The following is a 14,441-nucleotide window of genomic DNA, read 5'->3' on the forward strand; positions in this document are numbered from 1 at the left end:
CGCCCCCCCGCTGTTGTCTCTGTCGGAGCATTCCATGCGGCCAAGGCGTCGCGGTGCCTCGGGCACCAGGGCTGCCAAACTCCCGAGAACCCTCTGCGGTTGCCTTGGGCACGCACGGGGTGGTCGTGGAGCCACAGTGCCTTCACCCAACGCAGTTTGCTCCCTTGGCAGCTGCACTTGGCGTGTTTGCGGATGAGAACGTCCTCGAGCAGGTTATCGAACGCGTCTGCGTGTGGGGGGAGCTCAGAGCTCGGGCTGGAGGTGGCAGCTTGCAGAAGGTTTGGACTCCAACGTGACGGGAAAATGATGAGTTGCTCAGCTCAGACAGCAGTTATTGCTCCTTATTACTTACACTGCGGCACTGCTCGGGGTCATTTATCCTCATCTAACGTGCAACAACAAAATCCTTGTCCTAAGGTCTTCCCCTCTGCCTCTTTCAGTCTGAATAGAAGAGCTTTGTTTTCTAATCATACAGCTCGGTGTGTTTCTAACCCTCTCTGGCTCCGGAGAGGTTGAAGCGCTGTTGCTTTCCGTGGCTTCTCTCGCCTGCCTCTGCGTTCAGCCCCTTTGCTGCCCTTCCAGAGACGCCGAACCAGCTGGTTGGAGCCCTCAGGACTCGGCACCTTCGCCTGTCGCTGCCTGTTTCTCCAGCTCGGAGCAGCCTGGATCTCTAATGTACTTTTCCAGTGCTGTTCAGCTGAAGCAGAAAATGATGTAAACAGGCTAAAAAGAAATGTTGAGGAGCAGGCAGAGCAGCAAGCACCATCTCCCCCATTAGCTGATCCCCGGGGCCCGCTGGCTAATCTGCTGTTTGGTTTTCTCCCCTGCAGCTCGGACTGGGGGCGCGCATCCCCTTTCAGTGGGGGATCATCCATGTTTAACCACCTGCTGCCACTCAGCCTCTGCCTGCTACAGCAGTTTCCTCCTCACCTCCCGCGGGCTCTACCTCTGTTGGGTTGAGGGCAGCCCCCTGCCCGTGTCTGACCGGGGCTGGTGTCGGATGGGTGGGCAGTCCCCGGGGGGAGCAGAGCTCGGGCGTGCTCCGCAGGCTCCTCGCCTTGTCCCCGCTCTGTGCCTCCAGGTGTCCGCTCGTAGCTGTCGGTGCGATGGCAGACGAGCAGACCTGTCACCGGAGGGATGCGAGAGCCAGAATATATCTGAGCAGCAGAGATGTGTGACACGTTCAATGTCCCTTCTGCAACATGTTCAAGGGGACTTCAGCCGGGCTGGCCCCGTTAAAATGAATGGAAACCTCAGTTATCCCCTTGCTTAGCAAATCTAGAGATGGCTTAAGAGCTATTAGAGAGAAATTCCATCTTCTCAGTTGCCCGAGGATTCAGGCATGTGTGTCAATGTCTGTGTGCTTTCTCCTGACCCTCTTTGTATGGAGACAACGGTCCTGACAGGCCCTGCCAGTTGGAAAGCAAGGGGTTAACCGTAAAAGCACTTGAAAGTATGTTTGGAGAGCAAATACACGTTTCTGGCACTCAGAGGGTACAAACAGCCTAAATTTTACTTTTCTACCTCGTGGGAAATCTGGGTAAATGTTTGTACAAGGAACTAGTCTGTCATTTAGGGGAATCCAGGACTTCCTCCGGCCAGCTGCTCAGCTTCCTCTGCCTTGCCCATGTAAGGGCACTCGGGGAAGGAGCAGTGATGGATGAGTGGCCATGTGGAAGGACTCCTGCAAAAACATCCTGCGCAAGTGAGGGGGGCTGCGGGAGAAGCAGGGATGTGAGAGAGGAGACTTGGTTTTCCCATCCGCTACATCCCGCTAGCGTGGCTTCTTTAAGAAGAAAAAAAAAAGTGGAGGAAGGCGATGATACCTAGAGAAGCTCTTTAGGAAGATCACATCTCAGAACGTATGTGGCTTTTTTGATGGCTGCTTTTCATGTCTTGCACAGGAGATCTGTCTGTCTGCTAGACTGCACCGCTCTGCTTAGGCTCAGTGCTGCTGTTGATGCTTGGAGTAAGCAGTAGGTGTCCTGTGCCAAGCGGGGTGGGTTCGGGTACCTTGCCGTGGATTTGGGAGCAGGACGTGGAGGGAAGGTGGGTCCCAGCTGGAGCTGCAGTGCAAGTCCTTGAGAAGCCAAGGTTGGGGGCTGGAGAGCAGCAACCAGAGGGAGCTGTGAGCACCGCTGGCTCCGACCTGCTTCCCCAGTGCCAGCTAGAGAGGGCTTGGCTTGGCAGGGGCTGTGCCATGGTGGGGTCTGTCCTCAGCCCCCCCCGACTGGGCAGCCAGGACAGGTTGTACTTTCTCCCCTTAGAAATCACAGCAGGATTTTGAGCAGTGGCAACAGGGTAGAAAATACCTACAGGTGCCTTCTGCTGCTCTGGTCAAAGCCTCTGTTTGAGGCCAGAGCCAAGTGTTTGCCTGCTGTCCTCGCTGGACCCGGGCAGACCGGTGAGTTCCCAGGGCTGTGTCTTTAGGAGGGAGCTTGGGAAAGGTGATCTGAATCCATGAAGGGTATGGATGATTAAAAAAAAAAAAAAAAGAAAGAAAGAAAAAAGCATTGATTAAACTGGATTCTTGGTCAGTGTGAACACTCTCACCCAGACTTGGGTTGACTCTCCCATGGCTTCTCCTGCTACACTCGATGCATCAACTGGTCCCACTTTAGCATGAGGATGGTCCCTGCAGCTGAGATCCTGTTGTTGTCTCTTAAGTTTTCCATTTTCTGGAAATGAATGGGAAGATGCTCCTTCGACAGAGCTTGCACTGAACCAGACGCTGTAGCTAATTAATAACCAGTTCCTCCGGGCAAGATTACTAGCTTAGACACTCATCATCTTCCAAAAAGTCAGCCTTGTGGATTGCAACAACTGTTGCTCTGACTGCCTGGGGGGATCCTGGCCTCGCTGTTCAAGGAGAAATTGCAATAGGGAGCCATAAAACTACAGGGCCAAACACTCTGTATTTTCAGAGTATTTATGTAGCAGAGATAAGAAGGAATTTTTCTCTTGTTTTCTTCAGCTGATTAGGAAAGGGAAGCATGGGGCTCTGGCAGGAGTCTGAAATCTGGGGCTTGACGGGGCTGTCAGCAGGTTGTGCTGTAAAAAACTGCTGCAGGACAGTACCCGCCAGCACACCCGGGTTGGTGGGGAGAGGTTTTGGGACACCCCCCCCCGCTATTGGGCTTAACGAAGGCCCCCCCGACATGCTAAATGTCCTTAGGTACTGCCGTTGGGTTCTGGCATGGCTGTGTCACCCTTTGCTGGAAAAAAGCAAAGTAGGTCATTGCCTGTGCTCAAGGCTCTTTCTCTGCTGCAAAAATATTTACAGCATCTATTTGAATCCTCCCTCCCAATTCCCCATCAACGACCTCCTCCTGACCTCCACGCCTGGTTCCCAAGTGCTGCACGCGATTTGTTTTGGAGCCCCTGAGCGTTTCTCTTGCATCCATGCCAAACCGTGCCAGAGTGTGGAACGTCTCATTCATCCGTCTTGTGGATAAAAACAGACAAAGAGCCATCCGAGGTCTGAGCACAGGTGCCTCTGGCCTCGTGTCCCTTGGCAGTGGCCGGTGACAGGGACAGAGGGCAGGAACACAGCAAACCTGCCCGGCATGCCGGGTCGGGATCCCGACCTGGAGATTGTGCAGGTTGTACCCAGAGGTTGTGCTTGGAAGACGTGGCTGGATGCCTGCCCTGGGATTTGCCTGGTCCCTCTTAAACCCACTGGTGCTTTCTGCCTCGGCAAGAGGATGTGACTTCTCCGGCACAGCTACTCTGCGAGAAAACCTGCTGCTCTGAGCCTGCTGCCCTGTGATTTCCCTGGGTTCCCACAGCTCTTGTGATGTGCCTGCTCCCTGGTCGCCTGCTCTCATTTCACCTGCCTTTCATCACGTCTCTTCCCAGGCTAAAAGCTCCTCCTGATCTGTTTAGTCTCTCCTTGAGCAGAATGTCCCTGTCGTTATCTCTGTTGCCCTTCTCCGTGCCGTATCATCTCTGAGGAGGGGAACCAGGAGTGCGGGTGGCTCCGTGCTGGGTTTAGCTGTGCTGTAACAGCCTCTCCTAACACTTGGCGTCTTGACCACCACTGACAGTCAGCTGTTGTCTTTGTGGTATTATCTACCATGACTTTGCCTCTTTTCTCAGTGCTAATTTGCAGCCCTTCTAGTGCCTGCGCAGGAAGGTGATTTCCCATTCCCCCCCCCCCCGCCCCCCTTTGGATTAGTTGGCATTTATTGATGCTCATTTTTGTCTGACATTTTATTCTCGGCTCGGTCAGTGCTGCAAGATCCCTCCTGCAACAGTTTACAGTCAGGTTTTAGACCGTGCTGGGTAATTTGCAGTCATCACCATCGCTTCTGAATCCTTGGACTAGCAGAGCCTTGTGGGACCCCACCAAAGGTGTTTGCTTCAGTGATCCCCTTCTGTCCCTTGTCTTCTAATCCAGGAGACATCCCACTGTTCGTCCCATCATATCCTGGTCTAGGAAGTGGGTTGACAAGCCTGCCTCTTGGGGTTTATTTCTGTAAGTCTTTGTATCATTGAACAGTGTGAAAAGACTCTTCCTCCTCCCACGTCTCTATTATTTTCTACTTTCAATAGAAGGGAGTGTTCTGCAGGGGTCTGGAGCGCGGAGAAGTTTCTTCTCCATGCTTCATCCCGAGCTGCTTATAGCAGTCTGGAGCTGTGCAGAAGGGAGAATTTTCCCAGCAGATCATTAGCAAGAATTAGCACTTTCCTGATCTTGCAGTGTTTTTCTTGGCTTGTATTTTTTTTTTTTTTTTGACGTGAGCCTGAGAAATACCGGGCACTGGCAAATTTGGTAGAGAGGGTATAACAGCTTGGGGTGAGGGGGAGTGAGACACCGCCAGGATCGTGTGCTGTGGGATACCAGGAACACTCCTGTGAATAATGCTTCTGGAGAGTAGCGAGCTCTGCCTCAGGAACATCTCCTTACTCATCCTGACGAGAGCTGGGAACAGATAGTGTTGTCCTGCTTGCACCCGGTCAGCTACCAGGATGAGAGTTTTGGCTGGTTCCCAAGCTCGAGGGGGTGACACTGGTCCCAGGTAAGCTCCATGTGGGAGGGGAAACCCCAGGGAAAAAAAAAAAACACAACAGATTGGGCAAGAGCAAGAGAGCAAAGGACTTTTAAGCCTTGCTTAAGCTAGAAGTGAGCTTTTCTGTCCCCTGGGCTGAGGTAGGAGGGCTGCTGCCGCCTGCAGAAGGGTGTGCTGGCAGGAGCGAGCCTGAGATGGAGTGTTGGGATTTGTGGGGACTAAGAAGAGTCCTTGTGGGAGAATTGTAACTGGCCAAGATCCATGTGGCTTTCTGGCCTTCCTCACAATGCCAGCTGCTGGAGCGGGGACCCGTGGGAGAGCTGAGGGGTGAGTCTGGGCGGTGAGTGTGGCTGCGCTGGGGTAAGCGATACCCAAGGGCTGTGAGTAGAGCAGTGGCTGAGGTGTGGAGACTTGCTGTAGTGGTGCTAAGAATTATATAATCCCCTGCTTAAGCAGGTGATGGTAGAGGGTTGGCTATTGGCTCCAGTAACGGAGCCGGAGGCTGTGACAAGTGAATTGCTCTCTTTTTAGTTTAATAATCTGTTTAGGTTTGAGATATTTTCGCGGTTGGTAGGTATGAATCATGAGCCTGGTGTTATCCCTGTGTGCAGCAGCACCCTGTCATTAAAGGCTGGGTGATTTCCCAGGGGAGCCTGGAGTGCACAGCCTCCGGAACCCGCAGTGGGACTGATGTGAGTCCTGCTTGCTTGATTTCTTGAGAATTGGGAATGATCTGGCTTTTAAATGAACTCGCACGTGCTCCCAGGCCGCCTTGCAAACCCAACAGCATGATAAAGAAAAAAAGGGTCACGTCCTTGCTGGGGCAGGGCCAGGTGCTCCGGGAAACCTGCTCCTCAGCATATAGCTCCTCCAAGGAAGATCTAGTTTAATGTTGTAATCCATAAATAGCCCTGAAGATTGCTGGGTCAGGAATTTCCCGGCAGGGTTAGTGGCCTTGGCTCAGCAGGCTGAGTGGGTTTCGGATCTGCCCCTCCTTCCGAGGCTGATCACGGCTGGGGAGAGCACTGCGGGTGCTCCTGGCCCCAGGGCGAAGGCAGAGCTTGGCTGGGGCATCCTAGAGTCATTCAGGTTGGAAAAGGCTTGTGGGATCATCGAGTCCAACCCTCAGCCCGACTCTACAAAGTTCTCCCCTACACCACACCCCCCTACAGCTCATCTAAACGGCTCTTAAACACACCCAAGGATGGTGACTCCCCCCCACACACACTCCCTGGGCAGCCTGTTCCACTCTCTGACCACTCTTTCTGTGAAACATTTTTTCCTAATGTCCAGCCTGACCCTCCCCTGTGGCAGTTTCCAGCTGTTCCCTCTTGTCCTGTCCCTGATCCCCTGGGAGCAGAGCCCAGCACCAACCTCTCTACAATGTCTTGTCAGGGAGCTGCAGAGAGGGATGAGGGCTCCCCTCAGCCTCCTCCTCCTCACACTGAACATTCCCAGCTCCCTCAATCACAGGATCTGTTTTCCAGGCCCTGTCATGCCGGTCCTGTCCCTGGGGGCAGATCGCTGGTGTAAGTGGTTTGCTCCCAGTGGGAACTCGAATCTTCAGCTCTGGAGAAGACAAGCGGGTGAGGTCCTGCCGGTGCTCCCATGGCAGGAGCCCTCCGGGCTGCAGGAGCAAGGCCTTGGGAGACCCTTGGCCAAGGGCATTGGGATGGGGGGCAGAGCAGTGGCTTGAGGAAAGCAGGGCTTGGGATGTTGTGCTCTAAGTGATCATCCAGGCTGGTGTGTACTCCGCATATTGACACAGTAGACCAAACCAAAATGGACCGTTATGCTCTGCTCTCTGGCTGTCACTCTGGTTGGGGGCACGGAGCCTGCTCGGTGCTGTCGCTACTTGCTTTGGAGATGTGGCTCCGAGTCAGGTCCGGCACCGAGTCAGCACTGGGTTAGGGGGTGTCTGGTCCAGCGGGCCCTGCGCTGCCCTGAGCGCTGCCCTGAGCCCTGCCCCGCACCCCTCTCTTCACGTGCGCCTTGAATTCCTCTTTCTGGTGTTGTGTTGGTGGCTCTCCCAGGCAGATGCTGTGCTCATGGCCCCGGTGCTTGGCCCAGCAGGGGCCTGCGGGTGACAGACACGGTGCTCACGAAGCCAAAAACCCTGGGAACGCAGCAGTGCCTGGAAGCTGCTGGGCTGGGGAGCTGGAGCCCAGGCTGGTTCCCTGCACTGGCCACTGCAAACGCTTTCTTCAGCTTTTTCTTTTGGTACTGCTTAATACTGCCAAGCAAAGCCGAGGAGATAAGTGCCTTTTCCTTCCAGGAGGCTCTTTGGGAAAGGCTGAAGCCTGTTTGCTGCCAGAAGCTGGGGGCTGTTTTCTGAAGTGCAGCAATGCCTGCAATGTCCTCTTGCAAAAGGCTGGGGGGTTGGGGTTGCCGCGAGTGGCCCTTGGTCATGCCCTGTGCTCTCGTCCTCCTCCCCACCAGCCCTTCCCTGCCCTCCCAGCCTGTTCTTTGTCTCACAAACCTCTGCAAAAGGATGGGACGTGCAGTGCCAAAAGTACAATAACAAGGGTTAAGCTGGAAACTCGGTGCCCCTGCAGGAAGGGCTCCCGAGGCTGCAGGTGTCCCTCTGTCACCTCCCCACCATGGCCCATGCCTGTGCCTCGGGCAGAGGAACAGGAGCACAGGGGCTGGGGGGGCTGCTCCGGCGCGGGGTGCGGTGCAGAACGAGGTGAGTGTCAGGGGATGAACCCCGGCCGTGTGCCCCCGACTTGCTTCGCCGGCGTGGCATCTTGAGGAGAGGGAGCTGGTCCCCTCGCTGGCCAGGAACCAATTATTTAGAACCGTTATTTAGGCTTTGCGATCACCAGGGACATCAGCATGACTCGTCTAGCTTTGCCTCTGTTGGAAACACCCCTGCAGGGTGCCCTTGGGGAAGGGGCTGGCTGCGGCTCGCTCCGCCAGGCCCCCTGGCCACTGATGGGCCACTGATGGGCTACTGATGGGTACCTGCACCGGCCACCCCAGCTGTCGGGGCTGGGGGAGCCGAGCTGCCTGCCTGTGCCACTCCCGTGCTCGATTTGCTGCTTGTTGGGATCAAAGAAAAGATTCCTCAGCAGGGCTTTGCCTTCTGTGAGTTTTACCAGGTTGTGCGGAGCGTTCGTATGCGTCTGGCCAGAAGGGAAGGGGGAGATGTGGGGCTGAATTCCTCACACAGGGTTGTCTAATAAGAAAAATGGCTCTGGACCTGGAAGGTACAATTTCTCCTTTTATCTTCTAGAAAACAGCATTGCCAGCAGGAGGAAGGCTTGTGGAGCTTTGCACTGACTCACGCTTCCTGTTAATTTTCAACGTGAAATACACAAAATGCTAATTTTGTGAGGCCTGCGGTGCTAAATTGCCCCCGCTTGTTGAAAGCGAATCGATGGATGGATTTGTCACAGGGCTCAGCAGTTCTGTGAAAGTTTTGAACAACAGCAGCCTCTGACGTGGACAGTCCAGCTGTCCGTGGAGGTGCAAATTTGGATGCGAAAGTTTGATCTGGGAGACCGAGCGCTTCATGTATTGTGTGTGTTGATGTGTGTGTGTGTGTGTGTTCTGCAGCTGTTGTACCCCGAATACAGGACTTGGGCCGAGGCTACTCAGAGTAGCTGGAAATCATGACTTGGATGTTGTTGCGGTCTTGTTCACATCCCTTGAAGCACTTTAAGCTCTTTAAATCCAAAAGTATAAAACCCACGGCCATCGTACAAGTAATAATAAGGTGACAAAACAATTAGGTGAAATGGAAGACAGTTGCTTGAGGACACAGAAGTGTTTGTGAAGTGGAGAAAAATGATCTTTTTAAAGGAAATAGACACACACCCCCCACCCCAATCTTTCCCTGATTCCCCTTTTCTCCACCAAGCTCAGGGCATTAGTGCCTGGGGCTTTAGTGCTGGTCTTTTTTAGATCTTGCTCGTACGTTATCAGAGTGTAACTTTGCAAGTTTGTCGGTTCATCATTCCTGTCCCCCCCTGGTTTAATCTGTGGGGTTGCCCACAATAAATGCTCCTTTCGGGTGTGGCAGGGCCAGGCTCTGCTCGTGTTTGTGCTTCTTGTTGGTTATCTTTAAGGTCGGGAGTCATTCTGGTTGCAATGATTTATCCCTTGGTCGTGGGACTTGTGCTGAGGAAATGGAAGAGATCATTTGGCTTGTGTGTGTGTGTGTGTGTGTGTGCTTCCCTCCTCCACGGCCCCTCTCGGGGCGTTCAGCCCCACCTCGGTGTAGAAGATCCTCCCGTGGTTCTGGACACATCACCTGGGTTCCAGGATGCTGATCTCTGAATGGCACCGATGGGTTACGTATGACCTCTGGGGAGGGAGAGGAGATGGCAGGATAAAAATCTGTGACTCTGAGAAGCTGAGATGTAACCAGCAGTGGTGTTAGGTGGTGCTCACAGAGAGATACGGACCACATGGTGCTGAGGTGGTGGTGGAGAAAGGGGCGCTGTGCCCAAGATGAGCACCCCAACTCCTCCACCGGGATGTCCCTGCAGGGAAATTTTGCCCTGAAAGCTGCTGAGGTTGGTGTCTGGGGAAGACGGGTGTCTGTCGTGGGACCTAGCGTGCGCGTGTGCCCACACACGGGCAGATCTGCTGCTCTCCTTCCCTGCGTGGCCTTTGCCCTCTCCTCCGGCTGGGCTGTGCTGTGCTGCCGTGCCAGCTCGCTGCCCCTTCTCGCCAGGAGAGCGGTGCCAGCGCCTGCAGCAGTCGCGTGGCGCCGGCGTGGGAGGGGTTGCTGTCTTCCAGCCCGGCTCTGGAAACCGAGCATGCGTCTCCCCACGCACTCGGGCCATTAGGAGACCCCACAGGGGTGTCACTCAGAAGCAAAAAAACAAAAAGAGAGGAGGGGGGAACAACTGTAACCCGGTAACCATAAGAGCTGTGGGAGGAGAAGCAAATAGAAGATGATTGTATATATTTTAATAAATATAGAAGAAGAAAGGGCAGAATTTCCTGCATGGCTTTGTTCGTTGGAGAGGCTTGGAGAGCCTGGCAGGGGCTGAGCTTGCCTTCGCTGCTGGCCCAGGGCTGCAGGGCCAGACTCTGCAGCAGCGCTGGCGAAACGCCGTGCAGGGAGGAGAGGACGTGGCAGGGTCCTTGCTGTCCTGGCGCGGCCTGACCCCAAGAGCCCCCGCGTCCCATCCCCTGAGTGCAATCTAGATGCTGTTACCCTACAGTGGGTCTGGGCCCACCAGTGCCTGTTTGCTGCCCAAAAGGCTGGGTTTAGCCCCGCCACGGTGAGAGCCAGGCTGGCTTTGCCTCCCCAACACCAGGCTGTGCTGCAGCCCCACGTCTCTGCCAACAGCAAGGGAAAGGTCAGACCCTGCATTTGACTCTTGCTCCACCGTTACTCTCGGCCAGGGCTTGCCCTTCCCATCCTGGTAGAGGTGACAGGAGGCACAGCAGCGGCTGGCCGTGGTGTTGCAGTATGTGCTGGGTAATGAAGCTTGAGGAAAAGTGACTTTGCCTGGGGAGGGGATGCTGAGATTGGACACAAAGTACTTGCCTTCCTAGCTACACATCCAGAATCTCCAGACATCGTCCTGCAGCAAGGAGGGACTTGGGACAAACAGCTGCCAGCAGGACCTCATGCCTCTGGCTCCTTGGAGTAGTGGAAGAGGAAGGGTTTAGACTGTAGGTTATGCAAGAGTTTTGCCCAAAGGTAGGTTCAGCTGTTTCTTCTGTTTGTGCACCCCAACCCCTAGAAGGAGGAGAGGAGGGGCATTCTGGGCGGGTCTCCAGTAATTTTTGGTGCTGATAGAGCACAGGGTGTCACCAAGAGCTCCTGCCAGTGCCTGGCAGGTGTGGGCAGTTACATCATGCAGGTACCAGAATGTAGGATTATGGGATCTGTTGATGACCCCGGGTGGTTTGGGATTGGTCTGTGGTGGGAAGCGGGAGGATGCTCTGTAGTGCGCAGCGTACAAGGAAGCAGAAGAGGAACTTGGGTTGCGTTCTTCCTCTTTGACATATATAGTCAAAAATAATAAAAATCCTAAAACACGTTGCAACAAGCCCCCAGCCCATGGAGTTTCTTCTGAGGCAAAGCTGCCTCATGGGTGCTGGGAACCCGAACAGCCTCTGACGAGCTCCACAGGGCAGGCGCGTTGCGGAGCCCCCGCGGCCAGGCGCAGCCCCAGCTGGCACAGGCAGATGTGTGGGCTGTCACCAGTCTTCTGCCTGCATTCCCAGTCTCAGGGGATGGTGCCGTCAGCAGCGTAGCTTTCCTGCATGCCCAGGGTGGAAATACAGCAAGGGGAGAACGCGATTGCGACCAGCCCACACATGAGAAAGACTGAAGAAACCCAAGGTTGGTGCAGCTCTGAGTTCCTGCTAGAGTGTGCTCCGAGGGGCAGCTGTGTTTGCTAAACTGGGACGGTGATTGTGTCTAGCTGCAGTTTAATGGTAGGAGAGATCAGCGGGGAGATCTGCTTTGGATCACACTCGGCTTGATCCCAGTTCCCGTGTTCCCAAGAGGCTGAGCAGGAGGGTGTCCCCCTCCCGGCGTGCCGATCGCTGCCGGGGAGCTGGCCAAGCTGGGGGAGAGACGGTGTCGTAGCGAGAAAGTGGAAGAGTGTTGAGGTTTCCATATGCTGATTACAGCGTGCATTTTTAGTGATACATGGTTCTGGAGGAAGGAAGGAAAGGGGAGATAAAAATAAAGCTGCAGTCCTGTATTTAGCTATAAACCACTTTGGGATTTTTTATTTTTTTTTCCCAGTAGTATTTGAAGACTATGCAATAAACAAGCTTGTTCATGAATTTTTTATTTTATATCACTACTGCTTTGAAGGAGTAGCCGGGTTGCTGTGGCATTTCTATAGCTCAACATCCCGATGTTTGGGCGGAGAGGAGGGTTGCAGATTCTCCGTGCTGATGTCAGGAGATCTGTGTGCAGTGCAGGAGCACTTTTTTTCTAAGACACTGATGTGCAACATATCTTAAAGTCACTGTGTAATTGAGAAAGATCTTTATCAGATAGGTGCATGCAGTATTTGTCTTACTGAATCTCTACCCAGAATAAATAAATGTGCCAGAATTTTAAAATTCTGAATGATTTCATATGCAAGAATGAGAGAATATATTAAAAGTGTAGCTGCTGCTGTGGATGGGAGAAGAAACTCAGATGCAAATGCAGAGCAGAAATGGAGATTTTCCAGAATTCCCAGAGATACTGATATAATTGGATTTTACTAGAGTTTCTTAACACTAAAAAAGGACAGTGGTAAATATTTGCTTTGTTTCATGAATCTGACACATGATCTGAGGCCAAGAAAGATGGATTCACAGAAGCACAGAATCATCTAGGTTGGACCTTGAAGACCACCTAGTCCAACCATTCATTGGGTTTGAAAAGAATCGCGTGGAGTTTGAAAAAAAAAAACAACAACCCAACACACTCAAAGCCCAGAAGACGAGCGTTTGACCTTTGAAGAGGATGGTTGTACGTAGATCTGAGCGTCCTTAGCCTTTGGGGGGTGCAGAATACCGGTGAACCTGCCTGCCTGGACCTCGGGCAGGGGGAGCCGTGGGGAGCGTAGGACAGGGTGGTAGCTCTGTGTCGAGGTGCCCTTTCCACCAGGCAGTCGGTGTGCTGGGGCTGGGCAGCCGTAGCACTCGGCCCGACCTCCAGGAGAGGAACCAACGTGCTCCTTTAAACTGGCATTTAATAATCAATGGAGATAGTTGCGTGTGACAGTCTCCTTCTTAGGATGCTGTCCTGGCCTCACAGCAACAAGAGTTCTCAGCTGGGCCAGAAATTTGCTGGAGGTGGCCTGGAGAAAGTATGCTTTCGGCATAATTTATCGTAGTTAAGCTCTAAGTTTTTTTTTTTTTTTTTTTTGTGATTAGATTAATGTCAGATCCTCCTTTGCAATGTGAACTAGAGATGGTCAGGTAACTTCGGTGCTTGTATCAGTTGATCCAGAGGGAGTCCTTGAGTTGACAGGAGTTTGGCTTGATTTCTCTTAAAGACCAAGTTTTAGATCAATGTATATCATGGAATAACCTCCCTGGTGCCCAAGGCCCTGCACAGATGCGTTACTCAGTGCAGAGCCTTGGCTGCGGTGTGCATATGTCAGCTAAAAGGAATTGAAGAGCTCTGGGGGGAGAGAATTAAGTGGCAAACAACCTCAGTAAAAATAATCCCAAGTACTGAGAGTGTGCTGTGGTGTCTTCTGGGGCTGCGTTCAGCAGAAACATCGCACGCTGGTCGCTCTTCCAGAGACTGGAGCTTTGGAACCTGGTCATCCAAGAACTTATTTTCAGGAGGTTGAGTTGTTAAAGGTAGAAGATGGTGTGGGGAGCCTCAGATGCAGCCGGCAGCAAACCCCTTGATGTCTGTGTATTGCCGATTCCGTATTCAGCTGTTTGAAGCTCTTTTGCCTGTATGTAGCTTATGCAGTAGGCACTGGAGGCCAAGCTGTGGGAAGGTGATAGGAGTGGGTTGGAGAGGCTTTGGGTGAGACCCTTGGGAGTGCATCTGACAGGAGCTGGAGCCTTTCAGCTACTTGTCTGCCTCACGCTCCCAAGTTACGTATGAGGGACAAGGAATCAGCTCACTGCAGAGGCACCACGTCTCCTCTTCCAACCTCCCCCCGTCTTTCCCACTTTCCATGAAGGATCTGTGAAACCGGTTCCTGTCGTGTCACAGATAAATTTCACTGCTGAAGCCAGAACCCAAAGGACCAGGAGCTGTGATCTTGCCTTGTGTGCCTGCACGCTGGCTTCGCAGCCCTGAATGGCCCCGTTGCCTTGGGAAGGGAATTTTCAGCCTAACCCCCATCTGCTAGATTCCTACCTCTAGCTGACATGGGAGCAGTGTCGTACCCACGTTCAGGTTGGTAAATGTGGTTTGATAAAGGAGACCAGAGAAACTCTTAGCCCTCTGAAATGGTAGTTTAGAACCGGTTGAGTTCCATCTCTTTCCCGTGGGGCAGGCAGAGTGCCTGTAGCTGGCCACACACGGCTATCTTTGTCTGAGCCATCACCTTGGGTCTCTCCCAGGCACTGCGATCCCCCCCCCTCCCCTTGATCAGAGCCATCGGCACGCCAAGGGATGGGTGATCTATCCTCCCGGCCGCGACACTTGGCAGCTGAACAGATGACTGACTCATCCGCGTTCGTGGTTTCTCATTTAATACTGGGGCTGTTGGGATGATTTAAGTGCCGACAGTCCAGAGAGGAGCTTGTGCTGCTGCCTCCAGCAGGGTTGGGGAGCCATCGCCTCGTCTGCTTCCCAGCCATACTTTTCTTTGCGGGGGGAGCCCGGGGGCGGATCTGTGTTCGGTTGCCAGCCGTAGATCTATCTTGCGAGCGGTTTTATTTCCTCCTGGCGATTGAGCTTTTCCATTGGCTCCTCTTGCTCTCTGTTGTTTGCCTGCTGAGGAGCAAATGTCCTGTGCCCGGCTCTGCCCTGCGCAGCCGGCT

This window comes from Athene cunicularia, assembly GCF_003259725.1.
Source record: "Athene cunicularia isolate RWA chromosome 17 unlocalized genomic scaffold, athCun1 chr17_part1, whole genome shotgun sequence".
Classification (NCBI taxonomy): Eukaryota; Metazoa; Chordata; class Aves; order Strigiformes; family Strigidae; genus Athene; species Athene cunicularia.